This window comes from Malus domestica, chromosome 10, assembly GCF_042453785.1.
Source record: "Malus domestica chromosome 10, GDT2T_hap1".
NCBI lineage: Eukaryota > Viridiplantae > Streptophyta > Magnoliopsida > Rosales > Rosaceae > Malus > Malus domestica.
In genome coordinates, this window is record NC_091670.1 from 163,038 (window position 1) to 179,296 (window position 16,259).

A 16,259-nucleotide genomic window follows, 5' to 3' on the forward strand; every position below is an offset into this window, starting at 1 on the left:
TTTTAAGCATTTTATGCCATGACTCATATATTTTAAAATCCTATAATATGATTGAGTTTTATGCATCATCATGGCATATTCATATGCATTATACCTGCTCATAAGTGTTGTGCATGTTTGAAATGCTAAGATATCACGGGACACACAGGTAAGTCCAGGTAAGGTTATGTGGTGAATTGAAATGGTTAAATCTCTATGGCATGCTTTTACATATAGACTGCTCATCATTGCTACACCTTAGGTGAGTGCTCAGGCCCGAGCCAGGCTAGTCCTTCACGTGTATGTTCACCTCCCAGCATTGCACGCTCACCTTGGATCCAAGTAGGTGCTAGTCCTATCGTACATGTCACATTAGGTGACTCCGACTCGTAGGTGACCCGCGCATAGCGCTAGTCTTCACGTGATCGTAGCACTAGTGCTAGTCTTCACGTGATCATAGCACTAGAGCGATTATTATTACACCTAGTTTTGTCGTATAGCTCACATTAGGTGACTTCGACTTGTGTATTAGCATATGACTGATGAGCGACAGGTGCAGTCGTACAGGTCATATTATGTGACTCCGACTGACATGTTAGTATAGATTACAGCACATGATCATATATATACTGTTGTTGAGAATATCTATTATGACATACTTCTGGACATACATTTGGCATGCATTTGATTTTCATACCTATACGTAGTATGATATTTTAGAAACTATACATGTTTTACAGCGAGGGGTTAGTATGTTCGGATAGATAAATGGTTTTATAAATCTTTATTTTTGTGCCCATTCACCCTTCTGTTTTTCGTCCTTCCAGGTCTTAGATAGCTGTCTTATTTTATGGCACACCAGGATCACCCGGCGATTCTGACATATCTCCACCCTAATGTAGGAATTGTTCTCCAGTGTGTATTAAGTACATTTGCTAGATCGACTGCACTATTTATTATCTATGCTCTAACATTGTAACTCTTGGGTTTTACCACTTCCGCACACTCTTTTTAGTAGTTTAATTTAATTTCTAATTCGGTTTTAATTTATCCACATTCTTACATCACTTGCACCTTGGTTACATTATCTTCGGGTGACGGCCAACACTCCTTACCTCGGGGCGGGGTGTGTCAGTTGGTATCAAAGCATAGGTTTAGGCAGTCCTGCATTCCTCATTTGTGCTATAGGTTCTAATAATTCTTGATCTCTTATGTTAGGACCATGCCACCTCGTAGAGAACCACATGTCCATTCCGAGTCTAATTTCCCCCATTTTGGGCAACTTGGAGAAGCCATTGCTAATGCTATTCAGTCCTCTCTTCGTCCTCCATAACGGACTACCTTGGAGATAATGTCCCATTTCCAAATCAATAATATATTTGGCAATGAGGGGGCTGAGAAGTTAGAGATATGGCTCGATCATGTTAAGAAAACTTTCAGAGTTATGTAGCGGCAAGGGAACCTTTAGCCTGATAGATGGGTCGAGACAGCGACCTAGTTTCTTCGCTTAGGAGCAGCGTCATGGTGGGCCCAGGAGTCCCTTCAGTTATTGGCTCAGGAGGCCATGGATTGGGATGTTCTTAAACGGCGGTTTGAGGCTAGATTACTCATCCAGAGTATAAAGATCGTGTAGACATCAAAATTTTGGTGAAATAAATGTTGGCCAATAATTAAAATTTCAATGTTCACGTGTCACATAAATTTTATACGTAGCATGTAACTCAACGAAAAATCAAAAATCATCGGAAAAGTCATCAAACAGGACACTGGCATAAATGATTTATTTCATCTGATTATTTAAATCCAAAAATCAATTTTTGAAATTCTATAAATAGGAAGCCAAGGCATTCATTTTCATTAACCAATTCACATCACACCAAAACCTTGAAGCTTTGAAACTCTAAAAGCCCTCAAGCAAATCCCGAAGAATCAAGAAAACACTATTCGTTCTTCATCAAATCCTCCTTCAAGATCAAGCCCTGATAGCCCTTGAAGAACTTTCACCAATTCAAGATCAAGCCCTGACGGCCCTTGAAGAAAGTATTCATCGTTCATCATCCGTTCATCCTAAGATCAAGCCCCAATGGCCATTTGGATCAACAACATCAACAAATCCACACATCCAACCGTTCTTCAAGATCAAGCCCAAAAGCCCTTCAAGATCCGTTCATCCATCAACCTTCAAGATCAAGCCCAAAAGCCCATTGAAGACCCGTTCATCAACTTTCAAGATCAAGCCCAAAAGCCCTTGAAGAAACTTCTCTCAACCATCAAGATCAAGCCCCAACGGCCCTTGAAGAAACTTCCAACCGTTCATCCAAGATCAAGCCTCGACGGCCCTTGGATCAATCGCACATCCATAAATCAACACCTTATGGAGATCGAATCAAAGGATCAAATTTGAAAGAGATTGTAACCCCAAAATTATTAATACATTATCTTTATGGTGAGAAATGTAAGATCTTCACAGATCATAAGAGTCTTCAATATCTTTTCACTCAGAAGGATCTTAATCTTCGTCAACGAAGGTGGATTGAGTTGCTTAGTGATTATAATTGCATAATTAAGTATCAACCAGGTCGTGCAAATGTAGTGGCTGATGCACTAAGTAGATAGACTCCAGCTAGACTTACTGTCATTTATGCTTGTCATGTTCCTCTTCTTGCTGACTTGAGGTCCACTGGAGTAAAGTTTAGGGTGGAAGATAAAGATGAAGCCATACTTGCTAACTTTCAAGTTAGGCCAGTTTTAGTGGATCGTGTGCTTGAAATGCAAATGGATGATGAAGAAACTTAGGAAATAATTCAAGCCATGAATAAAGGGAAGAAGAAAGACTTCAGGGTTAGAGAATCAGATGGCATGCTTATGCAAGAAGGAAGAATGTTTGTGCCAAATAATATGGAATTAAAGAAGGCAATTCTTGATGAAACACATATTTCAGCTTATGCAATGCATCCAGGAAGTACTAAAATGTATCATACTATTAGACCATTTTATTATTGGCCAGGTATGAAAAGAGAAATTGTTGAGTATGTAAGCAGGTGTGTCATTTGTCAACAAGTCAGAGCGGAGAGAAAGAAGCCTTTTGGATTGATGTAGCCGCTTCCTGTTCCACAATGGAAATGGGAAAATATTATTATGGATTTTGTGTACAAGCTTCCTCGTACACTAAATGGTTATGATGGAAGTTGGGTGATTGTTGATCGGCTTACTAAGTCTACACATTTTATTTCGATGAGGGAGAAATTTTCTTTAAGCCGAGTAGCGGAATTATTCATATCGAAGATTATGAAGTATCATGGAGTTCCAGTTAGTATTATCTCGGATCGTGACCCAAGATTTACTTCTAAGTTCTGGGTAGCATTTCAGGAAGCTTTTGGTTCGAGATTGCTTTATAGTACAACATATCATCCTCAAACAGACGGATAGTTAGAAAGGACTGTTCAGACTTTGGAGGATATGTTGAGATCTTCGGTATTGCAGTTTGGTGACGCTTGGCATAAACGGTTGGATTTAATGGAATTTGCCTACAACAACAACTTTCATTCAAGTATTGGTAAGTCACCATTTGAGGCACTTTATGGAAAATCTTGTCGTACACCTTTATGTTGGTCAGAGGTTGGCGAAAGAGTTTTAGTGGGCCCTAAGATTGTGGACGAGACTACTCAAAATGTTCAGGTAATTAAGTTTAACCTGAAAATGGCCCAGGATCTACAGAAGAGCTTAGCAGACAGACATGCCACTGATCGGGTGTTTAAGGTAGATGATTGGGTAGTTTTGAAGTTGTCACCGTGGAGAGGTGTAGTACGGTTTGGAAAGAAAGGCAAGTTAAGTCCTAGGTATATCGGGCCGTATTTGATCACTGAAAGAGTTGGTAAAGTTGCTTATAGGCTTGAGTTGCCTTCATAATTGTCTAAAGTGCATAATGTGTTCCATGTTTCGATGCTTCGACATTATATCTCAGATCCTTCACATGTGATTCCTCCTCAACCTTTGGAAATTAATTCGGATTTGACTTATGATGAGGAGCCAATGACTATTTTGGATTGGAAAGATAAGGTTTTGAGGAATAAGACAGTGCATTTGGTGAAAGTCATATGGAGAAATCATTCAGTGGAAGAAGCTACTTGGGAGACAGAGGACCGGATGAGAGAGATGTATCCACGCCTATTTTATGATTATTAGTGGATTGTAATGATTATATAAATTTCGAGGATGACATTTTATAAGGTGGGTAGATTGTCACATCTCGTCCCAAAATATTATACTTCTAGGCGTGAAATTACTTATTTACCCTTGGACGTTTTGCGTGGTTATGTGGGTTGAGTTTTATTTGGACCAATTCAAAGATTTTCCTAAGTTTTTATAACACTTAGGACTTAAAGTGTTTGTTTTGTGTGTTGGAAGACCAAGTAGGACCACATATACACCTAACCTTTCCCCTATGCACTCTCTCTCCTCTCCCTTTCGATTTTTCCTGCAACATCCATACAAGTGTACGGATAAATCTCGAACCCTCTCATTCAGTCACGGATCGACGTCAAGAAGGTAAGATTCGAACTCCTTACAAGCTTCTGAGTTCGTATATGCTATTTTTAGAACTTGAAAGCTTCAAAAACCCGGAGAACTCTAACCCCAGATTTCATGCACTGTTCATACACTAATTAATGTGAGGTTTTTAGGAGTTTTTAAGGACATAGGGAGCTTTGGATCATCCTCATGAAGCTCGAAGAAGAAAAACCAAGCAATTTGGACTTCGGGAAATCGAGTTTGACAAGTTTTAAGTTTTCGTCGGATTATCGAACTTTCTCCGTCGAGTTTTCATGGGTTTCAAGCCTTGAAATTGGTAAGGATGTGTTCTTCTAGTTATAAGCTTTAAATTGAGGATAATTTCATGAGTTTTGGTTAAGAAATGACTGAGATTTAAGGATTTTAAGATTTTCCAGTTTTCGACGCCGGCCACGGTCGCCAGAGTTCGAAGGTAGGGGATGAGGGAATATTCTGTCAACTTTGACGGAATATTCCTAACGGCGACTAACGGCGTTGGTTATTTTAATGGAATATTCCTTAAATTTAACGGAATATTCCTAACGGCCGTTAGGCCTCAGTTAAGGTTTGGCTGCGCGTGGGGGTGCGTAGGGTGCGTGGCGATGCTTGAGTGGTTGGAAAATTTTTCTGAAAATATGAGGATGTTCGTGAGGTTGTGTAAATCACGTTGGTATATTCAAACATCCCATTTGAGCATTGTATGAGAAGTTATTAACTAGTTTTGTCTGTGTACTTAAAATAACGTTTATTTAGTTATTTCGTATATAGGTAAGACCCATCCAGAGGACGAGCGCCATCAATTGAGGCTCGGGGGCTACGACCCTTCGACTTATCAGTGAGTGGGCGTTTGGTTTTCGCCCCTCCAGGTTCTAGGTAAGAGTTCGTTGGTGGATTACGAGGGCTTAGCGGAGGTTCTGACAATTCACCACAAATGCAGGATCACCTTTAGGCGTTGTTAATTAGTAATCATCCTGTTGGACTACACCTAGACTTATTTATGTTTTGGTTGTGTATATCTCACTTAAACTTGCACTAGCACTTTATCTTAGCCGATACTTCTGGTAGTTGGTTTTTATTTATTCGTATTTCACTTTATCTTATTGCTCCACACTGTGCAGATGGTTACGTCACCCTCACGTGACAGCCAACATGCCTTGACCTTGGTCGGGGTGTGTCAACTAGGAAACTAAATAAATTGAAATAAAATGGGAAACATAATCCCAAATTAACTTGGTAAATTCGCCTAGAAGCCTGCACAGCCATGTTTTGAACCCAAATCAACTCCAAAACCAGGCCAAAATAGCTGGATTTAAAGCTTGAACTATTCTGAACACTTCTCCAGAAAGCCACGAACCCATCTGAGATCATCTTGAACTCCAAAAACGTAATTTAGGCCCAAAAACGTCACTTTCCAGCAACGCGCACTGCTCCTTCATTTAATCTCCAGAAAATAACTGCGTGGTAGAAATTGCTGAAATTTTGACATGAACCAAATAAGGAACACACGAATCCTCCAATTTGAATCACTCCAAAATTCGTCTGTTTGGTCATGTTTTGCTCCAGAGGAAGTCGAATGTCCTACATTAAAAATATAAAGCAAAGTATCAAAATTCTAAAAAAATAATTACCAAATACTAAGAATAGGGTGAAATATATAATATAATATTCACTCATCAAGCCCTTCTTAAGATAGTTCTCCAAAAACAATGTATTGATGTTAGAAAGTAATAACTTAAATCAAAACAAACTTTAGGACTCACTGATTGTGACATGCTCTGACCCCAATAACACAAGTTACGAGGCCGTAATGTGCTGACCGACACTAAATTGACCATATAACCCCATCGAGAGATGATGTCACAGACTAACTTAATGGCGAAGCAATAGTAAGATATTTATTATGTGCAAGAATTTGAACAAAAAACGTTCATAATAATAAATCCAAAGTTGCTACAAGTTCACTTATCAATCTCCTCACTTGGGAACACAAATTATCTCAAGATTAAATCCCTTATTATCACGTAACATCAAAGCAACTAGAAGTTTCACACAACAGTAAACACATAAAAGTGCAGTGATATGCATAATCAATAGTGCGATCATGCAATTATTACAATAAAGATACAACTGCAGTAAATGAAACATCACCCTAAATCCAATGGATGAAAGCCTCACTGCCAATCCCATTCATCACCACCGATGTTCTCTTTATTCTCGTTACATCTTGAAGGGGTTGACAAAACAAAATGTGAGTGGACTAGTTTTATCACATTTAAAATCATTAAACATAATAACCCCTGTTTTGAAAACATATACAGTGAAAACTACATACATAGTAGTAATACTAGAATAATAGTAGTCAAGATCGACTCAATCTTGCTTGTCATGTCAAAGAAAGTAAATCAATCACAAATAAGGTAATGTCTAGCAAACAGGTGAAGTGGCGTATACCTGATCATTATCTAGCGTCTACTAGCACATTCTAACCTCTACTAGAAAAGAAGGTACATGCAATAAGTCCTATGGTTGTAGCTAGATATACGATATTTATGATAACCATGTGGTGAAAATAAATCACCAATGATCTTAAGATATCATCTAATACAATTTAAGTATAAATCTTACCTAAGAGTAACATAGGTAATATGCATCCGCATATAAAAGCATATATAGATATGTATAATCAGAACAACGTTTATTTTTTCGAATGGGTCCACTCACAGGTAAGCAGAGCGTCTCTCGTCAATAAGCTACTTGCCTAAACTCTTTCGATCCTCTAATAAGCATGTGATAATCATATAAAGCTAAGTTAAGCTTTAATCAACAATCTATGGAAAATCGTCCAAAACTACTATTTAGGAAATAAATTTGACAAATGGAGGGTGCCACGTGATTTAGAACACCGAAAAACCTAAGGATAGAACACGGGTCCTACATGCATTGCCGCATTGATGTCACGCACCGTCACGCACTGGGAAGCAAGCGCCGTTGTGAGCCACCATCACTACTACAATATTAGCTTTAGGTGGTGGATGATGGTGGCGGATATTAGAAAAATCCTATCAGATAAATTATATCCGACACATCATTTAATTAGTGACGGATATTAGAAAAATCATGTCGGTTATATCCGACATAATTCCTGGCGGATATCAAAAAAATATTGTCGGTTATATCTGACAGTATTTTCGAATCTTTTTTTAAAATATTTTTGACACATTTTGGTGGTCTTTAAGTTAATGGTGGCAGTTATAACCAACAGAAATGGACTATTTTATTATTTAACTTTCTGGCGATTATAACCGACAGAAATGAAAATTTTATTATTTTAAAATGTTATGTTGATTAAAAATAAATAAATAAATAAATAACCACATATTTTAAATATTTTTTTTTTCACTCATGACCCTAAAGTCTAATGAACCCAATTCCCACGAGCCATAAATTTTCTGAGAGAATAACAACAACAGACTACAATCTAAAGCTCTATCATTTTTGTAATAAGGATTATGCTCCCTCACAGGCAAGCAACAAGATACAAAGAAATTCAAACAATTTTTTTCAATGCGTCACAAAGCACATTGTCTAGCACATAAACACACATGAACATCTGGTGTACTCTATCATGTATGATTTTATTATTTTAAAATGTTATATTGATTCAAAATAAATAAATAAACAAATGTTTTAAATATATATATTTTTTTTTTTTTGCGATTTTTTACACATGCTATCTCGGAGTATATACAAACATATTTGACAGTTGAATCGTTGAAACTAGTTTCGTAGAATGCATATCCTATCAAATTGATAGATTTAACAAACACTTAAGAGTTAGTGTTATACTTCCATTAAGTATAAAATAAGATTTATCAACTAGTGTAAATATTTTAAATTGAAGATCAAATTCATTCATTGCATTCTTATAGGATCGAGGAGTGTAGCTACAAAAAATCATCAAAATCGAAGCTAAAATAACCGTGAAATTGTGATTTTTTTTTTATAACCATCGAAATTTTTTGTTCCGTTATCTAATCTTTGAATGTTTCTTTTTTGCAATTTTTTACGTTTGCGATCTTGGAGTGTGTACAAACAAGTTTGATAGTTGGATCGTTGAAAAATATTTCGTAGAATGCGTATCGCATCAAAACAGTAGATTAAACCAACACTTAGAGTTAATGTTATACTTCCCCATCAAGTATAAAATAAGATTTTGTGGTATCCACTAGTGTAAATATTTTAAATTGAAGATCGAATTCATTCAATGCATTCTTATAGGGTCGAGGAGTGTAGCTGTAAAAAATCATCAAAATCAGAGCTAAAATAACCATTAAATTGTGATTTTTCGTTTATAACCGTCGAAAACTTTTGTTTTGTTACTTAATCTCTGAATGTTTTTTTTTTTGTGATTTTTTACGTATGTGATCTCGGAGTGTGTACAAACAAGTTTGACAGTTAGATCATTCAAAGAAGTTTCGTAGAATGTGTATCGCATCCAAAAGGGTAGATTAAATAAACACTTAGGAGTTAATGATATACTTCCATTAATTATAAAATAAGATTTTGTGGTATCCACTAGTGTAAATATTTTAAATTGAAGATCAAATTATTCATTGCATTCTTATAGGGTCGAGGAGTGTACCTGTAAAAAAATCATTAAAAGCGGAGCTAAAATAACCGTTAAAATTGTGATTTTTTGTTTATAACCGTCGAAAACTTTTGTTCCGTTACGTAATTTCTGAATGTTTGTTTTTTACGATTTTTTACGTATGCAATCTCGAAGTGTGTACAAATAAGTTTGACGGTTGGATCATTGAAAAAAGTTTCGTAGAATGCATATTGAGTCAAGATGGTAGATTAAACAAAGACTTAGAGTTAATGTTATACTTCCCCATCAAGTATAAAATAAGATTTTGTGGTATCCACTAGTGTAAATATTTTAAATTGAAGATCGAATTCGTTCAATGCATTCTTATAAGGTCGAGGAGTGTAGCTGTAAAAACTCATCAAAATCGGAGCTAAAGTAACCGTTAAATTGTGATTTTTTGTTTATAATCGTTGAAAACTTTTGTTTTGTTACTTAATCTCTTAATGTTTTTTTTGTGATTTTTTACGTATGCGATCTCGAAGTGTGTACAAACAAGTTTGACGGTTGGATCGTTGAAAAATGCTTCGTAGAATGCGTATCGCATCAAAACGGTAGATTAAACAAACAATTAGAGTTAATGTTATACTTCCATTAAGTATAAAATTAGATTTTGTGCTATCCACTAGTGTAAATATTTTAAATTGAAGATCAAATTATTCATTGCATTCTTATAGGGTCGAGGATTGTACCTGCAAAAAATCATTAAAATCGGAGCTTAAATAACCGTTAAAATTGTGATTTTTTGTTTATAACCGTCGAAAACTTTTGTTCCGTTACGTAATCTCTGAATGTTTGTTTTTTACGATTTTTTACGTATGCAATCTCGAAGTGTGTACAAATAAGTTTGACGGTAGGATCATTGAAAAAAGTTTCGTAGAATGCATATCGAGTCAAGATGGTAGATTAAACAAACACTTAGAGTTAATGTTATACTTCCCCATCAAGTATAAAATAAGATTTTGTGGTATCCACTAGTGTAAATATTTTAAATTGAAGATCGAATTTGTTCAATGCATTCTTATAGGGTCGAGGAGTGTAGCTGTAAAAAATCATCAAAATCGGAGCTAAAGTAACCGTTAAATTGTGATTTTTCGTTTATAATCGTTGAAAACTTTTGTTTTGTTACCTAATCTCTTAATATTTTTTTTTTGTGATTTTTTACGTATGCGATCTCGAAGTGTGTACAAATAAGTTTGACGGTTGGATCGTTGAAAAATGCTTCGTAGAATGCGTATCGCATCAAAACGGTAGATTAAACAAACACTTAGAGTTAATGTTATACTTCCATTAAGTATAAAATTAGATTTTGTGGTATCCACTAGTGTAAATATTTTAAATTGAAGATCAAATTATTCATTGCATTCTTATAGGGTCGAGGAGTGTACCTGTAAAAAATCATTAAAATCGGAGCTAAAATAACCATTAAAATTGTGATTTTTTGTTTATAACCGTCGAAAACTTTTGTTCCGTTACGTAATCTCTGAATGTTTGTTTTTTACGATTTTTTACGTATGCAATCTCGAAGTGTGTACAAATAAGTTTGACGGTTGGATCATTGAAAAAAGTTTCATAGAATGCATATTGAGTCAAAATGGTAGATTAAACAAAGACTTAGAGTTAATGTTATACTTCCCCATCAAGTATAAAATTAGATTTTGTGGTATCCACTAGTGTAAATATTTTAAATTGAAGATCAAATTATTCATTGCATTCTTATAGGGTCGAGGATTGTACCTGCAAAAAATCATTAAAATCGGAGCTTAAATAACCGTTAAAATTGTGATTTTTTGTTTATAACCGTCGAAAACTTTTGTTCCGTTACGTAATCTCTGAATGTTTGTTTTTTACGTTTTTTTACGTATGCAATCTCGAAGTGTGTACAAATAAGTTTGACGGTTGGATCATTGAAAAAAGTTTCGTAGAATGCATATCGAGTCAAGATGGTAGATTAAACAAACACTTAGAGTTAATGTTATACTTCCCCATCAAGTATAAAATAAGATTTTGTGGTATCCACTAGTGTAAATATTTTAAATTGAAGATCGAATTCGTTCAATGCATTCTTATAAGGTCGAGGAGTGTAGCTGTAAAAAATCATCAAAATCGGAGCTAAAGTAACCGTTAAATTGTGATTTTTCGTTTATAATCGTTGAAAACTTTTGTTTTGTTACCTAATCTCTTAATGTTTTTTTTTGTAATTTTTTACGTATGCAATCTCGAAGTGTGTACAAACAAGTTTGGCGGTTGGATTGTTGAAAAATGCCTCGTAGAATGCGTATCGCATCAAAACGGTAAATTAAACAAACACTTAGAGTTAATGTTATACATCCCCATCAAGTATAAAATTAGATTTTGTGGTATCCACTAGTGTAAATATTTTAAATTGAAGATCAAATTATTCATTGCATTCTTATAGGGTCGAGGAGTGTACCTGTAAAAAATCATTAAAATCGGAGCTAAAATAACCATGAAAATTGTGATTTTTTGTTTATAACCGTCGAAAACTTTTGTTCCGTTACGTAATCTCTGAATGTTTGTTTTTTACGATTTTTTAAGTATGCAATCTCGAAGTGTGTACAAATAAGTTTGACGGTTGGATCATTGAAAAAAGTTTCATAGAATGCATATTGAGTCAAAATGGTAGATTAAACAAAGACTTAGAGTTAATGTTATACTTCCCCATCAAGTATAAAATAAGATTTTGTGGTATCCACTAGTGTAAATATTTTAAATTGAAGATCGAATTCATTCAATGCATTCTTATAGGGTCGAGGAGTGTAGCTGTGAAAAATCATCAAAATCGGAGCTAAAGTAACCGTTAAATTGTGATTTTTCGTTTATAATCGTTGAAAACTTTTGTTTTGTTACCTAATCTCTTAATGTTTTTTTTTTGTGATTTTTTACGTATGCGATCTCGAAGTGTGTACAAATAAGTTTGACGGTTGGATCGTTGAAAAATGCTTCGTAGAATGCGTATCGCATCAAAACGGTAGATTAAACAAACACTTAGAGTTAATGTTATACTTCCATTAAGTATAAAATTAGATTTTGTGGTATCCACTAGTGTAAATATTTTAAATTGAAGATCAAATTATTCATTGCATTCTTATAGGGTCGAGGAGTGTAATTATTCATTGCATTCTTATAGGGTCGAGGAGTGTACCTGTAAAAAATCATTAAAATCGGAGCTAAAATAACCATTAAAATTGTGATTTTTTGTTTATAACCGTCGAAAACTTTTGTTCCGCTACGTAATCTCTGAATGTTTGTTTTTTGCGCTTTTTTACGTATGCAATCTCGAAGTGTGTACAAATAAGTTTGACGGTTGGATCATTGAAAAAAGTTTCATAGAATGCATATTGAGTCAAAATGGTAGATTAAACAAAGACTTAGAGTTAATGTTATACTTCCCCATCAAGTATAAAATAAGATTTTGTGGTATCCACTAGTGTAAATATTTTAAATTGAAGATCGAATTCATTCAATGCATTCTTATAGGGTCGAGGAGTGTTACTGTGAAAAATCATCAAAATCGGAGCTAAAGTAACCGTTAAATTGTGATTTTTCGTTTATAATCGTTGAAAACTTTTGTTTTGTTACCTAATCTCTTAATGTTTTTTTGTTGTGATTTTTTACGTATGCGATCTCGAAGTGTGTACAAACAAGTTTGACGGTTGGATCGTTGAAAAATGCTTTGTAGAATGCGTCTCGCATCAAAACGGTAGATTAAACAAATACTTAGAGTTAATGTTATACTTCCATTAAGTATAAAATTAGATTTTGTGGTATCCACTAGTGTAAATATTTTAAATTGAAGATCAAATTTATTCATTACATTCTTATAGGGTCAAGGAGTGTAGTTGTAAAAAAATCATTAAAATCAAAGCTAAAATAACCGTAAAATTGTGAATTTTCGTTTATAACCGTTGAAAAGTTTTGTTCCGTTACGTAATATCTGAATGTTTATTTTTTACGATTTTTTACGTATGCGATCTTGTAGTATCTACAAACAAGTTTGACGGTTAGATCATGGAAATTAGTTTCGTAGAATGCATATCTCTGTTAAATTTGCCTAAATTTGAAGTGGGAAAAGTAATTTGTGCTAACTTTTTATTTATGTTTTTCAAGTATTGATAAGACAATATTTAGTTTGTGTGATGACATTTTCATTGTAAAATTCTCTTTTTGTTTCTTTATCGCATATTTTACATGGATTATTATCTATTAAACCAAAAGTGTAAAAATTATGTATTAAAGCAAACAATTATTTATTTAATTTTTAAAAACATATTATTTATTTATTAAACCAAACAATTATTATTTTATTTTTTAAAATCGTAACAATTTTTTTTTGGGGGGGGGGGGTTGGAATTTAAAATTTTGGGGGAAACTTTAAAATTTTCAAAGGGAATTTTGGGGGATTTTTGCCTCCATTTTGTTTCTGTCGGTTATAATCGACAGTAATGAAATTTTTTTATTGGTTTTTAATTAAAAAAAATGCTTCTGTCGGTTTTAACCGACAGTAATGAAAATTTTGCAAAATAAAACCCCTCCATCTCTTCCTTGCGCTAGTGCTTCTCCCTACCCCCTTTTCTCCTCTCCTCATTTCCTTCTCATTCTCTTCTCTCCTCATTTCCTTCTTCTTCTTGTTCATTTCCTTTCTCCTTCTCTTCTCTCCTCATTTCACTGGAATTCGTTGTCAGGGCTGGGTTCGAAGGTACAAAAAATTGCAGAGGTTGAAGCCCTCAAGTTTCAACATAAAACCAACACAATGGTGTGTAAAATAACATGATTAAACCCATAAATTTAAAGGATAAATAGAGGCCTCACCTGGGTTCGAGTTTGAGAGCTTCAAGCTCTCAGCTTTAATGGTGCCAAGGTTTGCACTGCATTGATCTCACATGCAAGAAAACCATTGTGATCCTTGCATCCCATAGACTTCGAATATGTAAAATTTGGGTTTGATTTGTGAAGGTAAGTGAGAAAGTGAGAGCTTTCTTCTCTCGGTGCTAGGAAGAGAGAGTGAGTTCGAGATAGAAAGAAAGTTTAGAGAGAAAGTGTGTTCTGAAAGTAGAAGAGAGAGGATCGGATGTGGGTATAATCCCACTTAAAATAATTTAAATTACCCAATTACCCTCATAATTGCAAAAATTACAATTGTGCCCTTGTAGTCTCGATTCGAATTTCATTTTCGACGTTGAACTAATGTTCGAGAAAATAGTTTTGAAACTTAAGAAAGTATAAGAATATAAGTTTCGAGACAAGGCTGGAAAATTGTTTAAGACACCCACTCAGGGGGAAAATGGTCATTTCACATGTCTTGGAAATAAAATTTCACATGTCTTGGAAATAAAATACAATATTTTAATGAACAGATCGTAACAGATTGTAAGTTTACAAATGTTATTATATAATAAGTAAAAAGAGTTACAAAAATAACCTTCACTAAATAATCAAAACTAGTTCAATCTTAAACAACCAAATAAGAAAAACAAAATCTTTAAAAACTCTAGCTCAGCTGATCGAGTGAGCAGTTGTTCCTCTAATAGTTTTGATTTCAGACTCGTTCCGCTGAGTCACTTAGAGTTGGCGGACCCGTTTTGCCTAACTTAAAACAGCCGCCTCCGTCCAACATGAGATTGCCCATCACTAACATAAGAAAAGTGGGGCAAGCACACGAAGGGATATTCAAACACAAACAGAACTCAAATAATGCTCTGCTCGATATATCCAACGCAAGGGATCGTCTCCTTCCATGAATCTGGGAAACTCCATCTTCAAGAATGGTGTACGAGCTGGCGGATTGTAATTTGGACCAAAACCTTGACGATTATTGGGGCCAAAATTAGGGTTCGTCCCATTTGCAAGATTGGGATTTGCAAGCGTTGCTTTCGAAGATTCACCAAATGAACCTCCACTTCCTCTTCCTGGGACCGATTGCAACTGCAACAAGATCATATCTTGACTGGTTTTGAACTTTTTTTTGAGGTCAGCGATCATGGTTTCAAGATTAGAAACGTAGGGTTCCATAGCTTTCCTGATAGCTTGATTCGTCATACAATGATGAAGGATTGAGGGGAATCAAACGACTAGCTGATACCAATGTTAGAACCCAACTCCACTTCTTCACTATTGTTACAAGATATTTGCATTATTTCATCAATCAATCACTAGGGGTGGTATTGGTATGATTATCGTAACAATTACCATACCAAATTTTTGGTATGGTAAAATCTAATATTATTACGGTGCCAAACTTTCGGTATACTGAATTTCGGCATATCAAATAATTCGGTTGGCATGGTATAGTAATGGTAATTACCACTTTATTTTGGGCCATAACTTGGTTTGTTTTGTCAACCTAATTCAAGGCCCAAACTTGTTTTGGCCACTCTATTTGGGTTTCTAAAACTTTTTTATTTAATTATGAGAATTTCACAGAGATTCATTTAAGAAAAAAAAAAACAGGTAAATAGATGGAAGAATTGCTGAAAGACCCGAGCATCCCTAAAAAAATAGTACAAAGATTCCTAAATTCTATCTCTACATTCTTTAAAATTGTACAAAAATTAACTTGATAGACGAAGCCAAGTAGAAAGACAACCCAATTTGATGAAGGAGCAAGGTATAAAATATCGATGATATCGGAAATATCGGTAGTTCAAAAACACTGAAATTTCGATGGAAATATCGGGATATTATCATATCGATAAAAATTGAATAAAAACCACGAAAATTGTAAGAAAAACTTGGAAATTTTTATTGAAACTTTGCAAGATGTTTATTTAGTCAATTATCTATTAGTTTATCACAAAAAATTGGAAGGAAATGCATTGCATGATAGATATAACTGATTTAAGTTGATTATATAGCGAGCTGGCAAACATTGTGAGTGTAGAAAATATGTAGTAATTAATGAAAGAAATTTAAACACACCATAATCATTTATATATAATGAATTAGTACAATATTTTACACTTTATACATTGCATGGTAAGATACATGAGTGACTTAGCAATGTCTAAAATATCGATGATATCGGAAATATCGGTAGTCCAAAAAAATATTGGTAGTCCAAAAACAT